The 20,900-nt window shown below is 43.1% G+C and overlaps 1 protein-coding gene across 1 annotated transcript in view; it reads right to left on the reverse strand.

Annotated features, from left to right (window-relative positions):
- The window catches only part of LOC126260374 (atrophin-1-like), a 405,613-nt gene that overhangs the window by 56,563 nt on the left and 328,150 nt on the right, over positions 1–20,900 (reverse strand). The gene's annotated exons all lie outside the window — the stretch shown is intronic.

A 20,900-nucleotide genomic window follows, 5' to 3' on the forward strand; every position in this document is an offset into this window, starting at 1 on the left:
AACAATAATAAATTATTAAGACTGCAGAGAGGTGGCGTGGGCGTCGACCAAACAGCGTCCTCTTTTTTGATCAGATATGTTAGGGTTACGCCACAATGAGTCGGTGCAAAGCCGTCAAACGAAGTGGAAACGAGTAAGTGCCGGCATACCTAGTCGACGTCAAAGGGAGCAATCAGTTGGTGAGAAAGTTGGAACGGAGCAGAATGACCGGTCTGCAGGAAAAGGGTTTGCCTTACCGTGATATTGCGGCTCGTACAAGACACGCTGCTTCGATAGTGATACGACAGCGTAACCAATCAATTATTCAAAATGACAGTCACAATCGCATTATTTATTTTGTCGCCAACCGGTTTCAACCCGCGATGGGGTCATCTTCAGGGCAATTTACACCATTTGGTCGCTCGCTGGAGTCGTCACCCTGGATGTGCACGGTTGGTGTCACATACAGACTCGAGAGGTAAATGGACAACACAATATGGCCACAGCGCGGGATGACCACCATCATATCCTCATGGCCGTTGCCGACAGAACCGTTTCGTCCACAGTGTTGGTCCGACACTGGTGGACCGCAACGCGTGTGGACATATCTGTGTCGGCGGTTCGACGCCACCTGCAGAGGCGTCTACTGTTGCCACCAATTCCATTGCTTTGGCTTCCATTTACCGGGAAGCAACAACGCCTCAGATTGCAGTGTTCATCTGAAGGCCTTCACTGGCGTATCGTATGGCAAAAAATAGTGTTCCCGGACGAGCCCTGGTTCAATTTGTCCTACAGCGATAGCCGCGTACGTGTTAGACACTACCGTACTGAACACTATCGGACACACTGCATTCTTGAGCGGTATAGCGGGCAAACACCAAGAGTGATCAGAATGAGTCTTTCACTCTGCAGCGGAGTGTGCGCTGGTAACTTCCTGGCAGACTAAAACTATGTGCCGGACCGAGAATCGAACTCGGGACCTTTGCATTTCGTGAGCAAGTGCTCTACCAACTGAGCTACCCAAGCACGACCCACGCCCCGTCCTTACAGCTATACTTCTGCCAGTACCTCGTCTCCTACCTTCCAAACTTTACAGACGCTCACCTGCGAACCTTGTAGCTTCTGTAAAGTTTGGAAGGTAGGAGACGAGGTACTGGAAGAAGTAAAGCTGTGAGGACGGGGCGTGGGTCGTGCTTGGGTAGCTCAGTTGGTAGAGCACTTGCCTGCGAAAGGCAAAGGTCCTGAGTTCGAGTCTCGGTCCGGCACCGTGTTTTAATCTGCCAGGAAGTTACATAAAGAGTGATGGTTGGAGACGCCATTGCCTGCAATAAGCTATCTTGCCTCCTACGTATTGAGTGCAATCGGAACAGCAACCACATTATCAGGCAGGTTTCCGAGCCTGAGGCGCTGTCACTCCTGCAAGCAATTGTAGATTCCGTACTTCTGCAACACAATGGCCAGCCAAATGTGACGAAGAACGTGGAAACTTCCATCGAAGGACGACAGGAACCACAGTTTATTTGGCCTGAACGTTTGCCTGACATGTCACCAATCGAACATGTATAGGATGTGGTCAGTCGTCCTGATCCTCAGGCACGCACTTTCGAAGCTTTGACGATGCGCCTACGAACTGCGTGGCAGTCTGTTCCCTAACACCGTTCTGTAAGGGTTCCACTGTCCCTTACTCAAACATAATCGAATGTTACTCGCTCAGAGGCCGCGCTTGATTAGCCGAGCGGTCAGGGCGCTGCAGTCATGGACTCTGCGGCTCGTCCCGGCGGAGGTTCGAGTCCTCCCTCGGGCATGGGTGAGTGTGTGTTTGTCCTTAGGATAATTTAGGTTAAGTAGTGTGTAAGCTTAGGGACTGATGACCTTAGCAGTTAAGTCCCATACGATTTCACACACATTTTTTTACTCTCTCAGGTCGAGGATAGACCGAGAATCAATACTCATTCGCCGACTGTACCCAGCGAGCAGTGTCGATGTCAGCAGGAGTGTGGTTGTTTTATGGCGTAGCTGGAGGAGGCATATCGTGGTGCCTGAGAATGTATACCCGTCGTCGTGTGAATTGGTTCAAATGGCTCTGAGCACTATGGGACTTAACATCTGAGGTCATCAGTCCCCTAGAACTTAGAACTACTTAAACCTAACTAACCTAAGGACATCACACACACCCATGCCCGAGCCAGGTTGCGAACCTGCGACCATAGCGGTCGCGCGGTTCCAGACTGAAGCGCCTAGAACCGCTCGGCCACACCGGCCGGCGTGTGAATTGGCCTCCAGTAAATGTACCGAACTGTAACGGGTGTTTTTACCGAGAAGTGATTATAAGTACGGAGTGTCGATATTACCGCGCCGGTCAACGGATTGTAGGGAGGATAACAGAGTGTGACGATATTTCAAGGCATTTTACCTGTGTTGAGATTAACTGTGAATCGAAATATATGACAAGGGGAGTGATTTTATGCATTTGTGCTTAACGAGAATGTATAACTCTACTTTGAGCAAACTTTCGCTACCTTGATTAACGCAAAATTCCTTTTCTATGAATGTAACATTTTTTTAGCAGCCAAAATCCAATTGTAACAACTTCCGTAACGGTTAAAACCATGAAGCACCTATCCATTACGCCATTGTAATTTTATATAAAAGGTTAAGCTACTGTATAGTTCGACCTATATCTCTAACGTCGCTTAGTTGTAGAATTTTGGAACACCTGTTATGTCGAGTATAATGACTTTTCTGGAGACCAGAAATCTACTCTGTAGGAATCAGCATGGGCTTCGAAAAAAGACGATCGTCTGAAACCAAGCTCGCGCTATTCGTCTACGAGACTCAGAGCGCCACAAACACGGGTTCCCAGGTAGATACCGTGTTTCTTGCCTTCCGCAAGGCATTTGATACAGTTCCCCACAGTCGTTTAATGAACAAAGTAAGAGCATATGGACTATCAGACCAATTGTGTGATTGGTTTGAAGAGTTCCTAGATAACAGAACGCAGCATGTCATTCTCAATGGAGAGAAGTCTTCCGAAGTAGGAGTGATTTCATGTGTGCCACAGGGGAGTGTCGTAGGACCGTTGCGATTCACAATATATAGAAATGACCTTCTGGATAACGTCGGAGGTTCACTGAGGCTTTTTGTGGATTATGCTGTAGGATATCGAGAGGTTGTAATTATGAAAGATTTTACTGAAATGCAGGAGGATCTGCTACGAATTGACGCATGGTGCAGGGAATGGCAATTGAATCTGAAAGCAGACAAGTGTAATGTGCTGCGAATACATAGAATACAGCAGGTCAGCAGCTGGAAGCAGTTAATACCATAAATTATCTGGGAGTAGACTTGAGGACTGTTTTAAAGTGGAATGACCATATAAAATTGATCGTTGGTAAAGCAGATGCCAGACTGAGATTCATTGGATGAATCCTAAGGAAATGTAATACGAAAAAAGTGTACACTTGTTCGCCCACTGCTTGAATACTGCTCACTGGTGTGAGATCCGTACCATACGTACCATATAGGGTTGATAGCAGAGATAGAGAAGATCCAACGGAGAGCAGCGCGCTTCGATACAGGATCATTTAGTAATCGTGAAAGCGTTACGGACATGATAGATAAACTCAAGTGGAAGACTCTGCAAGAGAGACGCTCAGTAGCTCGGTACGGGCTTTTGCTGAAGTTTCGAGAACATACCTTCACCGAGGAGTCAAGCACTATGATGCTCCCTCCTACGTATATCTCGCGAAGAGACTATGAGGATAAAATCAGAGAGATTAGAGCCCACACAGAGGCATACCCACAATCTTTCTTTCCACGAACAATAAGAGACTGGCATGGAAGGGAGAACCGATAGAAGTACTCAAGGTACCCTCCGCCACACACCGTCAGGTGGCTTGCTGAGTATGAATGTAGATGAAGATGTAGAAGATTACCATAATTAAATCTGGTGTGTTTGAATACCCAATCCCTCTTTGATTGCATTCCACGACATCTTGAGTCTGACTACAGCATGTGCCCTGTTCACATCATACTGGTTTCTGATGGCCAATACTGGTTTCTGATGGCCATAGTGCATGTACAGTTTTGAAATTCTATTCGTCTGTGTAGTGTCACGTCACTAATCTGTGGAATAAATTTCACTGTAATCGCATGTCTCCTTGTTGCTGCAATTGTCACGAGCAGTAGTGTAATAAAGTTTGAATCTCAGTTCTAGTAGACTGTTTCATCTCGGCCCACCACCTTGTGATCTGCTCAAGCGACACTTCAATTGTGCCAAATAAGCTAGTGTAACAGGTGTTACATTTCACACTACAGTTTGGTTCCACAGTCCGAAGATTTTGTTAGTCACATGACTGACCAAACTGGGAGTCTCCTCCTAGAAGCCTCACGGCATCTATTCCGTCGGTGATCTAGCGGAAAATAGGTGGAGCTACGAAATTTTCGTTGACTAATTTGCGGCGTCAGCTCCCCAACGACGAAAACGAGTTTTCGAAACCCGCTGCGAGGGCCCCACCTATGCTAGCCACAACACGACTACTACCTCATCACTCCAGGCGCCGTGTGGACAAGTCTGTAAAGCAGATACTGTAAACAACGCAATCAGTACGGTGCAGACGTGCCCGGCGCGCCTCCCAGGCGGCTGTTTAGACGTCGTTTCTCTCTTTCGGCCGGACACCTCAATTAAATTTTATGCGGCGACTGCGCGAAAGGTCCCCCACCGTCGATTTCAATTATTCAAAACGGCGCGCGGTCCCGCAGGGTGGCCAACCGTCCGGACGCCGAAAGCGGTCCCTCGGTCCGAAAACTGCGGGCGTCCGAGCTGGGCGGAGCGGCTAACTGCTAGTTAGGCCGCCTGACTTACGGTCCGCGGCGAGGCAAACGCTCCGGCGCCTTCGATGTATGGACGTCGTAAAGCAAGAAAACAATTTCCGTGTGAAAATGCGCGGCCGTAAATTCCGCAGCGCTAGAAAAGCTGCGGAGAGCGAGATTGTCGGAGTGAGAGGGGGGCGGGTGTACTCTCTCTCGCCACGGCTGCGCAATAAACATAGCGCCCGGAGAAAGAGGAGCGGCATCGGCGGGGGCGGAGCGGGAGTGGGCAGAGGAGGCGCGGCGACAGCCAGAAATACGCCTCCAGTGTATAACTCAGCGGCGCAGAGATGAGATCTGTCGACGAAAGGTCCCCCCCGGTGTTCGCCGGCGGCCACTGGCCGTGAATCAGGCTCGCGCTCCCCAACACCTGCTGCCGCCCACTGCTAAGCGGCCGCTCTTGTAACTGAGAACGCGGCGTCTGCTACCTCGGCGCACCCGCGCAGATAATCTGGCAGCTGGTTGATTGATGAAAGGAGGAAGTACAAACATGTTCCGGAAAAATCAGGAATACAGAAATACAAGTCGCTGAGGAATGAAATAAATAGGAAGTGCAGGGAAGCTAAGACGAAATGGCTGCAGGAAAAATGTGAAGACATCGAAAAAGATATGACTGTCGGAAGGACAGACTCAGCATAAGGGAAAGTCCAAACAACCTTTGGTGACATTAAAAGCAACGGTGGTAACATTAAGAGTGCAACTGGAATTCCACTGTTAAATGCAGAGGAGGGAGCAGATAGGTGGAAAGAATACATTGAAAGCCTCTATGAGGGTGAAGATTTGTCTGATGTGATAGAAGAAGAAACAGGAGTCGATTTAGAAGAGATAGGGGATCCAGTATTAGAATCGGAATTTAAAAGAGCTTTGGAGGACTTACGGTCAAATAAGGCAGAAGGGATAGATAACATTCCATCAGAATTTCTAAAATCATTGGGGGAAGTGGCAACAAAACGACTATTCGCGTTGGTGTGTAGAATATATGAGTCTGGCGATATACCACTGACTTTCGGAAAAGCATCATCCACACAATTTCGAAGACGGAAAGAGCTGACACGTGCAAGAATTATCGCACAATCAGGTTAACAGCTCATGTATCGAAGCTGCTTACAAGAATAATATACAGAAGAATGGAAAAGAAAATTGAGAATGCACTAGGTGACGATCAGTTTGGCTTTAGGAAAAGTAAAGGGACGAGAGAGGCAATTCTGACGTTACGGCTAATAATGGAAGCAAGGCTAAAGAAAAATCAAGACACTTTCATAGGATTTGTCGACCTGGAAAAAGCGTTTGACAATATAAAATGGTGCAAGCTGTTCGAGATTCTGAAAAAAGTAGGGGGTAAGCTTTAGGGAGAGACGGGTCATATACAATATGTACAAAAACCAAGAGGGAATAATAAGAGTGGACGATCAAGAACGAAGTGCTCGTATTAATAAGGGTGTAAGACAAGTCTGTAGCCTTTCGCCCCTAGTCTTCAATCTGTACATCGAGGAAGCAATGATGGAAATAAAAGAAAGGTTCAGGAGTGGAATTAAAATACAAGGTGAAAGGATATCAATGATACGATTCGCTGATGACATTGCTATCCTGAGTGAAAGTGAAGAAGAATTAAATGATCTGCTGAACGGAATGAACAGTCTAATGAGCACACAGTATGGTTTGAGAGTAAATCGGAGAAAGACGAAGGTAGTGAGAAGTAGTAGAAATGAGAACAGCGAGAAACTTAACATCAGGATTGATGGTCACGAAGTCAATTAAGTTAAGGAATTCTGCTACTTAGGCAGTAAAATAACCAATGACGGACGGAGGAAGGAGGACATCAAAAGCAGACTCGCTATGGCAAAAAAAGGCATTTCTGGCCAAGAGAAGTCTACTAATATCAAATACCGGCCTTAATTTGAGGAAGTAATTTCTGAGGATGTACGTCTGGAGTACAGCATTGTATGGTAGTGAAACATGGACTGTGGGAAAACCGGAACAGAAGAGAATCGAAGCATTTGAGATGTGGTGCTATAGACGAATGTTGAAAATTAGGTGGACTGATAAGGTAAGGAATGAGGAGGTTCTACGCAGAATCGGAGAGGAAAGGAATATGTGGAAAACGCTGATAAGGAGAAGGGACAGGATGATAGGACATCTGCTAAGACATGAGGGAATGACTTCCATGGTACTAGAGGGAGCTGTAGAGAGCAAACGCTGTAGAGGAAGACAAGAGATTGGAATATGTCAAGCAAACAATTGAGGACGTAGGTTGCAAGTGCTACTCTGAGATGAAGAGGTTAGCACAGGAAAGGAATTCGTGGCGGGCCGCATCAAAATCAAACCAGTCAGTAGACTGATGAAAAAAAAAAATTGTGATCTCACATAGAGTATTGGCTTTCAGGGATCTAATTAGAGGTCCTGATTCGTTCTCTCGCTGATGCCTCCTATCAGGCTACGAGACAAAATCACAGTAACAGTCAGAACTTTGTTACACCCTTAGTTAATGAAAATTTTGGATATGTTAGGTGAAGGTCGATTTCGCTTTAGGAAAGTGTGGTGTCCCCGCACTCCAACCGCGTGCTGCTACTGTCGACGCCGTAGAGCTGCTACTGCCACAGCTCTCGCAGTGGAGCTGAGACACGATGCGCGATGACGTAGGTCCCTGTTGGTGAACGGGAGACAGAAATGCGAACTAGTACGATGGGTGCTTCTTCTGATTTAAGATTGAATGATTCATTGCCCGGATATGCAGTAATTGTTAAAGCTTAACCTCTTCCGCATCGTACACACTACCAATTGCGAGCAAACATTGTAAATATCAGTCTTCTCGTACGTTGTTGACTCGTTGCTACGGAGTTGTTGAAATTGTATGAAGCGATATCCACAGATACTCTTTGATCACGTCTGAGTGAACCTACGCCGTAATGTTAAAAAAAATGTTCAAACGTTCTCTTTTCAATTAATGAACTAGGTATTTTGATATTCAGATTAAATTGTCCCTGCTGAACAGCCTTTGGTTAACTATCATTGATTAAATCACTTAATAATGTAGTCCACGCTTGATATTTCACTTGGAACGAACAGTTTATTGTTCCTTGGCCACTAAATACGTTATAACTTTCGCACCACACGCACACGCAGTTGGTTAAAATTTATCTTTCGTTCAATCAATATAATTAGGAAACTGATTTGTGAAGGAAGAAAGCCAATGGAATGTCAGGTAATTATAGTAATTGTGTTATTATTTTTCACTGTTGCTGCGCTATAACTTGGTTATTGTACGGAAAGCTGTTACATTTGAGAGACAGGAAAGCGTATTGTCTGGATGTAGAGAAATTCATTAAATTTAAAATCTGCCTTGAGCAGTTAATCTCAATATACTGTAAACATGGTGGTGTTATTTTTGCGCATATTCCATTTTCTTACCAACCTTTCTCTTATAATTCTTTTTAATGGATTATCCAACCAACTATGCTCGATTTGCAATCAACAGAGAACTCATTCCACCTCTCGAGTGTCTCTGCATAGCGGCGCGCAAGACAGAGCAGTACTGCAACGCGTTATGCAGATTTGCGCAGATTAGAGGTAAGGAGGAAATATTTTGATTGTTTTATTTATTCAGTCAGGGCCAACTTACGTTTTTCAGAGACAGTTCTTTTATCAAATTTTACAAAGCCAATGACTCTACGTTTCATGTCTATGTTAATCATTCAGGCAGTTCACACTGTTCAAAGTTCTTGCAGTCAGATTGCTAACTTTTACACCTATGGTCATCAGTTCCCTAGAACTTAGAACTACTTAAACCTAACTAACCTAAGGACATCACACAACACCCAGTCATCACGAGGCATCGAAAATCCCTGACTCCGGCGGGAATCGAACCCTTGAACGTGGGCGCGGGAAGCGAGAACGCTACCACACGATCACGAGCTGCGGACTTTACAGTGTGAAAGACTTCCCTTTTCATTACGACAATTAACTACCATCACAGTGCAGCTTTGCTTTCACAATACTACAGTTGATTTACTGTCACAATGTAATTCAGTCCATATGTATATTTCTTTAAGTTAACTTCCGCTGTCACGTCAGTGCACATTAAAAACAGACTTGTGCCACTTCCGTTTGGGACCAGAGACTGTAACAACGAGCTAGTAGGCTGGCGCCATTATCCATTTTGGCGCATTTATCTGTTTTGTAGTATAACTCACAGTACGTCGTTTCAAAGCAACTGTGCACTGAAAATTTATTGTAAAGTCGTTATCTTTTTCTTTAAATGGCACGTATTAATGTATATCAGTGGTGTCTGTGTCAAGATATCGTAGATGGTTAACCATCTGCCCTGCACGCAGGAGACCGGAGTTCACCTCCCGGCCTTAGCCCAAATTTTCATTTGTTTACAGTTGATCCTTTCATAGCCCGAATGCGTCAGAGATCGGAATGTCCCCTTTCTGAACATAGTTATTAGCGTGTCAACGATATAAACTTTCAAGAGATACTATGATAACGAAGACAGGAGAGTGAATTGTCACGAGTCACAGCGTAGTAGATAGTGTCGTGGATTACGGACGTGCGAGAGGAAAGTATGCGTCCCGCTGTATGATAATATATTTTCATCTTAGTGTTGTTGACACATTCTGGGACTTTCTTAAGAAGATAATACAAGTATATTCTACAACATTCCATGTTATGCAGATTTCGGTCTGGTTGTAGAACAAGGGATGAAATAAATACTCTGTTTCCGAATATGTGTCGATTTTCGAGTGTGCGGAAGGGCTGGGGTTGCCATATTTTCAAAAACAAAAAATGGAGACCTGATCTGCATTTTTAATGGCTGTTGTTTCCAACTCATATAGATACTTTACAGTTACACATAATCTAAAACAACTACACTGTAACATTAATGCTTGTTCTTTGAAGTCACAGTAACATAAGACACATTTTTCAATAAACAAACTAGATGAAAGAAATATTGCATGAATACTAAACACATATTTACTGTGAATTCATACAGTAAAAGAGCAAAACGTTACCTTCCGACATTTAGTTATACTGCATAGGAGTAAATCCTGATACCGCATATTTTATATTCCAGTTTTTCTTCAACTGTACTTTATTTATAATTTGGTGTTTTTTAACGGTTTTGTACCATCCTTTGTAAATTTGTAAATCTGAAAATATATTTTCCTTTATGGAACTTGTTAAATCTGTCGTTTTTCACAACTAAAAAAAGTGATTCCCAGTAAAGAAAATAAAAAAAAAACTGAGCACGAAATTAGATTCAAGAAAATGAGCAATACTCTAAAAACGGATTATCTGGCAATCCTAGATTAGGTGGAAAACTAAGAGGAGAGCTTAAATTGCTTCGAGTGAAACGAGGAGCAATAACGTTCATATTCTTCCTTGTCACAAATATTTGGATTTTTATTTCCTAGCGTACAAAGAGATCTTGAAGAAACAGATACTTGACATGTTTCAAGCAATGGCCTTTCCGGTTAGAGCATTTCTGCCGTTAACGTCATGTTTGCAACTTTGCTGCCTATGGGCATCATGAACCCCTAAAATTAGTACGCTACAACCAATGTTTGGCTGAAATCGGTCTGTTTGGTTGTGGTGGCAGACTGATCTGTAGCTAACCCCGAAGTCTAGGTTAGTTTTAAAAGTGATAAACTGATAGTGAGTTGGCTAAGCCAACAATATGAATGCCAAATAAAGGTTGCTCGATCTCACTGTCCTACAACGCAGACTAATGTTCACGTTCATGCATATTTTACCGTTCGATTTCATCCGAAAGCCAGTTGTACCGTTCTCCTTTTAATTGCTCGTATGCCCACCCGCCTTAGTTTCGCTTGGTTTTGTAGGTCACGCAAGCGGCTGTGTCATTAGGCGAATTTGTCACGGTTATCTTCGGAAACTTCCGCCAAGTTGTGCGAAGTGTATTCGCTCTGTCTCTCTCGTACACCGCAGCTAAATGTACACCACGTTCATATGACCTGAGCAAGAAGTGCGAGACTACTATTTATGTGATGGGGATGTAAGGGATGGAAACCGTCGATCTAGAGCGTCCCATGCATGTTCAACCGGAAAAAAACCCGAGGAACGAGCAGGTAACTGTACACTGGTTTCCCTATTTACAAATCAGCAAGTACATATGCATATGCACAACGAGAAACTCGCATTTAACATTACAGCGTGCTACTATCGTATTACCAACTGGACATAAATGTGGTGGAGTATGAAAGTGGCGTTTCTGTTCATGAGATAGACGTTTTTAAGAAGTATGCTGGCTATGACATGTACATCTGTCATGAATAGGACGTGTATCCAGTATACAAGGAAAGGACACAAGGAGTAGCAAGGCGCAAAACATCTCCTGCCATCGTGACTGATCTCGATCTCGGTGGGATGTGAAGTTTAGTGATATTTCATGTCACGTGATACTTCCTTCCATTTCTTTGATTTTTCAGATTTAGTACGTGTCACTGAGCCGTAGAATATCTGTTCTTTTCCCGTCATTCGAGAGCAACACACATAAAATTTTGATCGAACTGCTTTCTGCGATTGTTCTCACATTCTTAAGTTATGATTACACGAAACTTAACTATGCACACAAAATCTGAATCTATTTTAAGCTGACGCAGTGTATGTGACAAGCTGATATGTTACTTATACACTCCAGGCTTTCACGAGCGTTGCTAGCGTCTTTCGTGAATTTTGTTTTGTGGGCAGTAATCCACAGTATGAAAGAACCTGTGCACGGCAATATTTGGAGGAAGCGCTCGATCCTTCAGGAACTGTTTTCATAAGAAACGGCTGCTCTGACTAAGTAGAAATAAGACCCTACATCGTGTAAGATCTGGAGCTTCTAATGAAAAAGAACCAACGAAAGGGGAAGTTTACCTCCCATTTGTAAAAACAGTCACGCACCGCAGCAGCACACTGCCGAGGAAACACGGAACTGCCACTGTGCTTAAATGAACAAGAAAGAATATTGAATATTTGAACGTGTGAATACTTGAACACTGCAAAGGACCTCGTTCGCCGCTTAGTACTTGATGAATACACAAAACGCTGTACACATGCGGGCAAGTGCAGAAAGTCAGCAGATAGGAAGTGCAAAAAGCATTAAACAACAAAAGGCCGCTTATCGTCCGGGAAACGCTTTAATCGGCAATAGTAGAGCATGGTCTGGGACCAGAAAGCCATCAAATTCGTTTTTCGGATCATACAGTTCTATCAAGATAGAATCATTACTATGCTAGGACGTACAGACGGGACATAGAAATCTAAAACAACTAAAACAACTTTAAGGGGAAAGAAGAAGGACTAAAATTGGAAAAGTTGTGGGTGTTAGTGCCAACTCCTCCTCCTTAAAAGCCCTGTAAAACTCATCAGTGCGAATCTGACATTATAATCACTGTACTGATGACGTCAGGACGTGGCTGTGGACTGGATACTTATAAATATTTCGGTTTGCTTAGCGTGTTCAAGTTTGCCACGGTTCTGTGAGTCTTTATAATCTCTCACGATCAGAAGTGAAAAGGTTTGGCACCGAAATATGCCTTAGACCAAGGGTCCACGGCCTAATGACCGCAATACAACATTCAACAACACTAAACACTTATTCAGCAACGTGTTTGTAGGACCCCTTTCCCTCCCCCTCTACACTCTGCTCCTCCTACTCCTCATAACACACACACACACACACACACACACCTATTGTAAGGACGACCGCTGCCTCTGTGCGTCTGTATCGCACAAATTCTACATTTCCCATCCACCGAGTTACAGTAAATTACCCTGCAGATGGTGGGTCGCGTCCAGTGTCTGTGAGAAGTGGCGCGTGTAAGTTTCAAATGCGGTTCTCTTTTAGCGTCTTTCCATTTTTCCCGGAGACGCCTGGGGGGCTACAAGGCTTTCGCTTTTCGCAGGGTGGGAGGTTCGGGCGCTTAACGCCGCACAGACGCCGGCTGGCTCGCCCGCTTGCTCGCTTGCTTGCTTGTACGTACAGCTCCGTCATTACAAAGTTGAGAACAAACCTCGAGAGCTTTGAAGTTTTAACATAGTTTGCGCCGCGGGAGAGCTGACTAAAGGAAGGGCAGGCGCGAGGCGTGAGTAGGTGCAAGGGCGGGGGCGGGGGAGGAAGGGAAGGGAAGTTGAAGGGGCGCGTGTGGGAGGGCGCCAGCCGGGCGGGGCAGCTCTGAAGCATTTACAAATTTCCGATACTTGAGCCGGAAATTCTTGAGGAGCGCTTTGCGGGCAGCGCCTGGCGTGCGACAGCTAAAGAATTGTTTCACTCGAAAGCAATCAGCTGCGGAACCTGATTGAGCGCAGTGGCTAATATACACTGACAGGAAAAAATCGTAACACCAAAAAATAATTAATGTAGAGTAATGAAATTTCTGGAACACCTTTATCTGGGTAACGTATTTAAGTGATTAACATCGCAAAATTACAGGTTAATACAAGCGCGGAAAAAGCCATTGCAAATATGAAGTTATGCTACATCAATAATCAGTTTAACCTCCAGTACGATGAATGCGAGCAATGTATTGTAAAGGTACCCGATGTCAGTTTGTGGGATAGAGCTGCTTGGCTTTTTCACTTGGCCAGTCTTTACAGGGGCGGTTAATGCTCGTTGTGGATGGTGAGTTGTCGTCCTATGATGCGTCATATGTGGTCGATTGGAGACAATCTGGTGATCGAGCTGGCCAAGGCAACAAGTTGGCACTCTGCAGAGCATCTTGGGTTACAATAGCTGTATGTGGAAGAGCGTTATCCTGTTGTAAAACGCCCCCCTGGAATCAGAATGAGATTTTCACTCTGCAGCGGAGTGTGTGCCGATATGAAACTTCCCGGCAGATTAAAACTGTGTGCCGGACAGAGACTCGAACTCGGGACCTCTGCCTTTCGCGAGCAAGTGCTCTACCATCTGAGCTACCCAAGCACGACACACGTCCCGTCCCCACAGCTTTACTTCTGCCAGTACCTCGTCTCCTACCTTCCAAACTTAACAGAAGCTCTCCTGCACAGACCGCAAAACTATCCACAATTTATACAGAAATCAGACTGCAGTTATAAGAATCAAAGGACATGAAAGGGACGGGGGTAAGTAAGGGTTGAAGCAAGTCTCCAACGCTATTTTATCTGTACATTTAGAAGGTAGTAAAGGAAAACAAAGAGAAATTTGGAATGTAAATTTAAGTTCAGGGAGAAGACATAAAAACTTTTAGTTTCTCAACTATGTTATACGACTTGGAAGAATAATTAAATGTAATGGATAGTGTCTTGAAGAGAGGTTATACTGTATGATGAATATCAGTAAAAATAAAACACCTGCAATGCAATGTGGTGGAATTAAATTAAGCTGTGCTGAGAGTATTGTGTTGTTAGGGCGTCAAAGTAACTGACGGCCAAAGTAGATGGGATATAAAATACAGTTTCTATTAAGAAATGGATTTCTGAAAAAGAGAAATTTGCTAAAGTCTAATATAAATTTGAATGTTAGAAATTTTCTGAAGGAATTTTTATGAAGTGTAGTATTGTGTGAGAGTGAAATGTGGACGATAAACAGTTCAGACAGTAAGAGAAGAGAGGCCCTTGAAAAGTGGCGCTACAAAAGAATTTTGATAACTGATGAAAGGTTACTGAAACGACCTTAGGGAAAATAAATGTGTGTCATAACTGGGGGTTTGGGGGGGGGGGGAGGAGGGATATATTTGCACATGGATACAAATGCTTGAGTACAGCAAGCAAGTTTAAAATGGATGTAGGTTATAGTAATTATTCGGAGAGGAAGAGATTCGCACAAAATTAATCAGCGTGATGTTGTGCATCAAACCAGTCTTCAGACTGAAGGTCACAACAGCAATTTACTACGAGACATTTGGTGCATTATGCCTCATTTTTTTGTGTGCTGACCAAAAGCAAAGGCGAGAAGGCAACGTTTGTAATGTTTTACACACATCACCCTTATTTCTTGCGCCGATTTCACGCCTGTAGCCCCATCTTTCGAGTACCCCATGTCGCGCCACAAAGGAAACAACTGAAGCATAGCAGCCCGGCATCAAAATAGCCGGTTTCATTCGCGAGAAGCTTCTAAGTCTACATATACACGCAATCTGTGGCGGAGAATAATTACAACGAAAATTAGAGATTTAGAGAGTCCTTGCCCATCTGCAAGTTCAGCGAGGAAAAAATGGCTCTGAACGCGCCATGGTCTCTCACACCTTCTACTCATGATCCCTATGCTACATACACGATGGTTGTAGGTTTATGGTCAGTGTTTTCCGGCATTCGCCTTGTTGATAACCTTGCAAACGGCGAAACAGTAAGTGCTTTGACAGTGCTAGATTTGGACAGATTCGAAATATGATTTGTTCATACAGTTCCGTATCACCCAGCACAACTTTGGGATAAAAATACATAGAGTCCGGTAAAGAGGTTATTAGCACCGCAGATGAGCCCTTCGCATTTAGAGCACGGAATACACTCGCTGAAAATGCGATGACAGACGCACATTCACCTAAGACGGAAGTACGATTCACTCCTGTCGCTTGAAATGCTTTTACAGACAGTGCTAACAAAGCACCAGTTGAGGCCTGCCTCTATTACAGAAAGCTGTCAGGGTGCCATAACGCGTGTTTCGATAAAAGGAAAGATTCAAGTTGCAGAAAATTTAAGTGTGTTCTTTCACGTTGATGTAATATAATTACAATCTGTGTAGTTACTATTGGTTAAAAGAATTAAAGAGAATATAAGGCAGCTTACTCTTTGTTTACATTTTAGTCTGCAATTAATTTGTTCATCATAGACCGTGATTTCTCTTCAAAATAAATCTCCTTTTCTGTTCTTGATCAACTTTAAAGTTAATTTATCGAGAGGTTCTCCTCTGCTGTTTTCAGAAAATTTCTCGTGTAACTTCCTCACTTTGAAGGAAACTTCTACGCTGAGTTTATTTTCTGGTAAATGAATACAAAACGTTCGCAAATGTTTAACATAATAGCAACACCGAACTGGCGATATAGCAGAACAGACTAGCACAATTGGAGCGTTAACTCACACAGTCTGGACATCAGTGAAAACAAAAGGTTTTGTTACTTTTTAAGAGCGTTTTATAATGAAATTATGTAATCGCAGTAATTTAAGCCACTACTCCCTTGCTATCCCCCCTCCCCCTACCCCCTCCCCTCCTCCCCCCATACCCGGACGGAATCTGTGTACCGCACCTGTCTGCGTCGTCTAGAGTAAATCTCATCTCAACTGAGAACGTTTTCTCAATGTTTGTGTAGTGTGTATCTGATACGGAACGTGGGTACCACCCCGGCGTTTACCTAGATCGACGTGGGAAAACAGCCTAAACCCCACATCCAGGCTGGCCAACTCACTAGCTCTCACGGTTAATCCGCGAGGCAGATTCGATCCGAGGCAGGCTCTCCTCCCCGTATCTCAGAATAGACACTTTGACACTCTCTGCTATCCGGACAAGACTATGGTTTTCTGAGTGAAGACTAGTAAAACGACAGTGAGCAATTTTTTGTCAAGGGAACACTGCAGTGAATGTTGGAGTTGTTTCCATTTGCTGTTAGGGTCCTGATGAGGTACTGAGCAGTAAAAGTACAGAATATTTACAACGAGCAGAATGTAACCCCCCTTCCAGGCGTTGCGTGATGAGGCTCTTCGTGGTTTAACTAGATAATTTAATGTGAAAAATGCGATCGTTTATCGGATAAAATCACACAGAATCACTACCCCCAGTCTATTCCTACTTAGCTAGAGCTCCGTCTCCATTAATGTAGTTCCTTTCCTCTTTTCCGTGATTTTTTGACGAGAAAGCATAGCGGTCGCGTCTACAAATCGAGTGTTTTCATCTCCTGTACAAGAAAAGGTAATAACTACAGTCTCCGATACCATTACGAAATGAAACAGAAATTTCTGTGATTCAAATTAATAATCACTCCAGACCGTTCGATAACAATAGTGATTTTCAACGGTTATTCTATCCAAAATTATGAATCAGTTTTGGACACTGCTCGTCCTTCACTGACCCTGTCTGCGGGATAATACCTGGATCGATGGTACCCTTCCCTTCTTCTTTGCTATTTCATAGATCCATGATCGATCAAAGCTTTCCGTCTGGCAAGTCGTGCGGACCATCGTAAGAGAGAGTACCTCAGAAAACAGACCGGCGGATAAAGTATAAGTTCGTAGGCTTCCACGGCAAGTGACAGTTTGAACAAAATAAAATTTTGTATATTAGCCCGCGTAATTGACTTGTTGCGGTCTTCGTTTGAATGCTTGTGCATTTCATACCAACGATGATATTTCGCACAGGCTTGAAGGAAGTATTAGCTACAGAGCAGTACCTTTTTAATGTACGAAATGATATTAGGTTGACAGAAGAGGAATGCATAGAAGGAAGTGCTGTACTTTGGAACACATTTGATTTAGCCTCTAGCCAGTCCCATAACAGAAGTTTAATATATTTTTTATTCCATTTTGAAATAATAGCATTCACTGTAAATGTGCTGCATTTTTTCTGAAATTTCAAAAATCACTCGGGAAAAGTTGAGTTTTTTGAAATGCGTCCAAGGCACAACATGGCCATGTATCTAGAAACAAATATTCTACCCAGGTTAAATGAACCACTATCAAGAAAATATTTTCAGTACTGTATTTAATAGTCTATGTGTTGTATTATTACTCTGCAACATACAAATAAACGGTAAGTGAAATGAAACTGAGAACAAGTGTTGTCGAAAACAATACAAGTTAAAGACATTTTGAAATAAAATCTGTTGGGAACTAACACAAGTTTCCATTTTCAAGACTGGGAAATTTGTTGATACACTAAAGGAATTCAGTTCGTTTACAAATACCACGTGGCCCACAGTAAAGATTCCTTCCGTTTCGAGGTATAAGTCAGTGATCGACTGACGAAGTGTGGCTTAACCGTCAACACGTTATGTAACTAGTTTCAAAAATATACAGTAACTTAGTCACCATAAAACTCCATAACTGAAGGATTGACAATATCTCAAAAACAGGTTTAATATACAGCACGTAAATGTGTAGAACTCGTTGTTGTTGTTGTGGTCTTCAGTCCTGAGACTGGTTTGATGCAGCTCTCCATGCTACTCTATCCTGTGCAAGCTTCTTCATCTCCCAGTACCTACTGCAACCTACATCCTTCTGAATCTGCTTAGTGTATTCATCTCTTGGTCTCCCTCTACGATTTTTACCTTCCACGCTGCCCTCCAATGCTAAATTTGTGATCACTTGATGCCTCAAAACATGTCCTACCAACCGATCCCTTCTTCTAGTCAAGTTGTGCCACAAACTTCTCTTCTCCCCAATCCTATTCAATATCTCCTCATGTTATGTGATCTACCCACCTTATCTTCAGCATTCTTCTGTAGCACCACATTTCGAAAGCTTCTATTCTATTCTTGTCCAAGTTTGTTTTAACCTTCTCATCTACGAGATATGAGCAGTTAAATACTAAGTGCGTACTCTTTCCCGACTTTCCCTTATATTGTCTTGTACCATCACACTCGTGATGCAACGATCAAGCCTGCAGCTATACTAACCCGAATGGAGTAAAGGCATAAATTAATGAAGCGTCAACGGCCTTGCCACAGTCGTAAAACCGGTTCCGGTCAGAACAGTTAAGCGCTGTCGGGCTTAGCTAGCATTTGGATGGGTGACCCTTCGGGTCTGCCGAGCGCTGTTGGCAAGCGGGGTTCACTCGGCCCTTGTGAGGCCAACAGAGGAGCTACTTGACTAAGAAGTAGCGGCTCCAGTCATGAAAATTGGAAACGACAAGAAGAGCAGTGTGGTGATCACACGTACGCCCACATCCGCATCCAGGGACGCTCCACACCTAAGGATGACACGGTGGTCGATCGGTACTGTTGGACTCTCTAGGTCTGTTCCGCCGAAGAATTTGGTTTACTATAAATAAATAAAACGAACTACAGCAATTAATAACGTTGTTCTCGTTAGTGCTGGATTAAAATGAAGAGCCATTAACAATTTCACACAGACTTTGTGGAAATAACGAGTCTCACACCCAAACAATGATGCATTAAAACAGTCTACATTACATTCATCAAGTTAAATTGCGTCGCAGACGGCAAGTAAGACAAAAGTAAAAAAAGCCTGTTTTGTGACATTACGAGGGAAGAGTTTTGTCTCGCGTTTTTCAAGGTAGCTGCACGCGAGGGAGTGATACGAACCCAAACATTTATACGTGGGCGTGTAAAGCAATTACTGGTGCACTAGAATTAAAGGGCGGCAGAAATTAAAGAGAGAAGCTTCCGTAGGTGTAAAATTACGAGGGAGCTCTGAAAACGACACTCGTGCAATTAGAGGTTACAACAATTTCACCTCACTTAATGACAGGGCAGACAAAATGTCGCCGCAGGGAAGAAATACGAGATGGCGTCACGCCGTTTATTCGGAATTCTGTGCAAAAAGAAGACACACAAGAAATTGACACGCCTGCTGTAGGCTAAATTGCTCTGAGCACTTAAGTCCAATTTAGAATACCCCTCCCCCCTTTTTGTTCTTACCCTCTCACTGTATTACTTTACGAACATAACAAAAACAAAATGCTTCCCACTCTTTTCAGATCGGACGGAATCGTTATACAGTAGTAACAGTCGTTCCTGTATATTAGACTGCTGTGACAATGTAAGAAACTACAAAAATGTTCACATTAATTCCTGTTTCCAGATTGGTAGATAAATGCACATTTAGACAAGGTAATGATTTTTGCCTTTTGCTTTCTTCACCATAAACGGCAGTAGTAGAAAACCATAAATTTTCTCATCCAGTTTTTAGCTAGAGTCAACAACTTAAGGAGAAAAACATATGAAAGGCTATGCAGTATTCTGAACATAAATTACTGTTTTTTGTGATAGTGCGATAATATTACACTTTCCGGGAAGGGCAATTGTATTCCATAGTTTCATTGATGTCGGACGCGAAAGTAAAGGAAATAACTTCCAGATACTTAGGTTCCAAGTTCATTTCAGTAACTCCGAACCTGCCTCAACAACTCCTAAATTATTTCTTTTTTCAGCTTGGATATTCCATTCCTCTCTAAATTTGTGACTATAACAGTGAGCTACCTACTACACTTCCTCCCATATGAGCCTCAATATGTTCATCTATTTCGTGTTTAAAATCGTTGAAAGTTCATAAGCTGCAAGAATATTGAAATGGAAGATCTGCCATCGTTACCCCGCAGCTGGAAAGCGAACACAGAAAGTTTAAATTCATGTATGTGATTAGTTTATGAACACAGTGCCATTCTTAGAACGTTATACATTATGAAATCTTTTGTACTGTAACGAATGGTAGGCATACATGCCGAATTTCATGGAGTTCTGACAACATCATAATCTGGAAACGAAATAATAAATGCCCCCTACGTTGCTGTAAGACACGATCAAATGGGAAAAGAATATTTGACAGTAATACTACTGAGTATTTTTATGTGATGTAATGAATATTTGCAGGATACATTTAACGGATAGGCAAACCTATTAGTCGGATGTGTTACTATTTTGCAAATTATAAGAAATGTATGATGAATTTGGTAACAGATTCCTTGTGGTCAGAAAAAAAGATAACCTAGTAACGTTGCAGTACAATATCATGAGTGATCGTTTCAAAGGAATGGTTAAGGTTCAGAAAAAATTGTTCTGTATTATCGGAAACAATATTCTGTCATATTTCACCTGCGCTATATTTATGTAGCCTTTCATCTTTCAATCGTTCCTAGTGAAGTGTGACTTATGGCCTTTAAGACGCAGTACACTATATTGTGACGTAGGGCTCAAGGACGTATAAAAATGAATCACACAGAGCACCTCCTATAGTGTCTACAGATGATGATTATCAGAGGATGGATAGGACCATATCACAACAATTATTTGTTTTACACATGTTATGGGAGTAGTTCCTGTTCTGTCTCCTGTTCTCACTCCAATAAACTGACTGCAACTCTCATCACCCTCCCGATTAATTAAGTGTACTACGTGAGTTAATTTTACTGCTGAACAGAC

This window comes from Schistocerca nitens, chromosome 5 (genome assembly GCF_023898315.1).
Source record: "Schistocerca nitens isolate TAMUIC-IGC-003100 chromosome 5, iqSchNite1.1, whole genome shotgun sequence".
Taxonomy (NCBI): Eukaryota; Metazoa; Arthropoda; class Insecta; order Orthoptera; family Acrididae; genus Schistocerca; species Schistocerca nitens.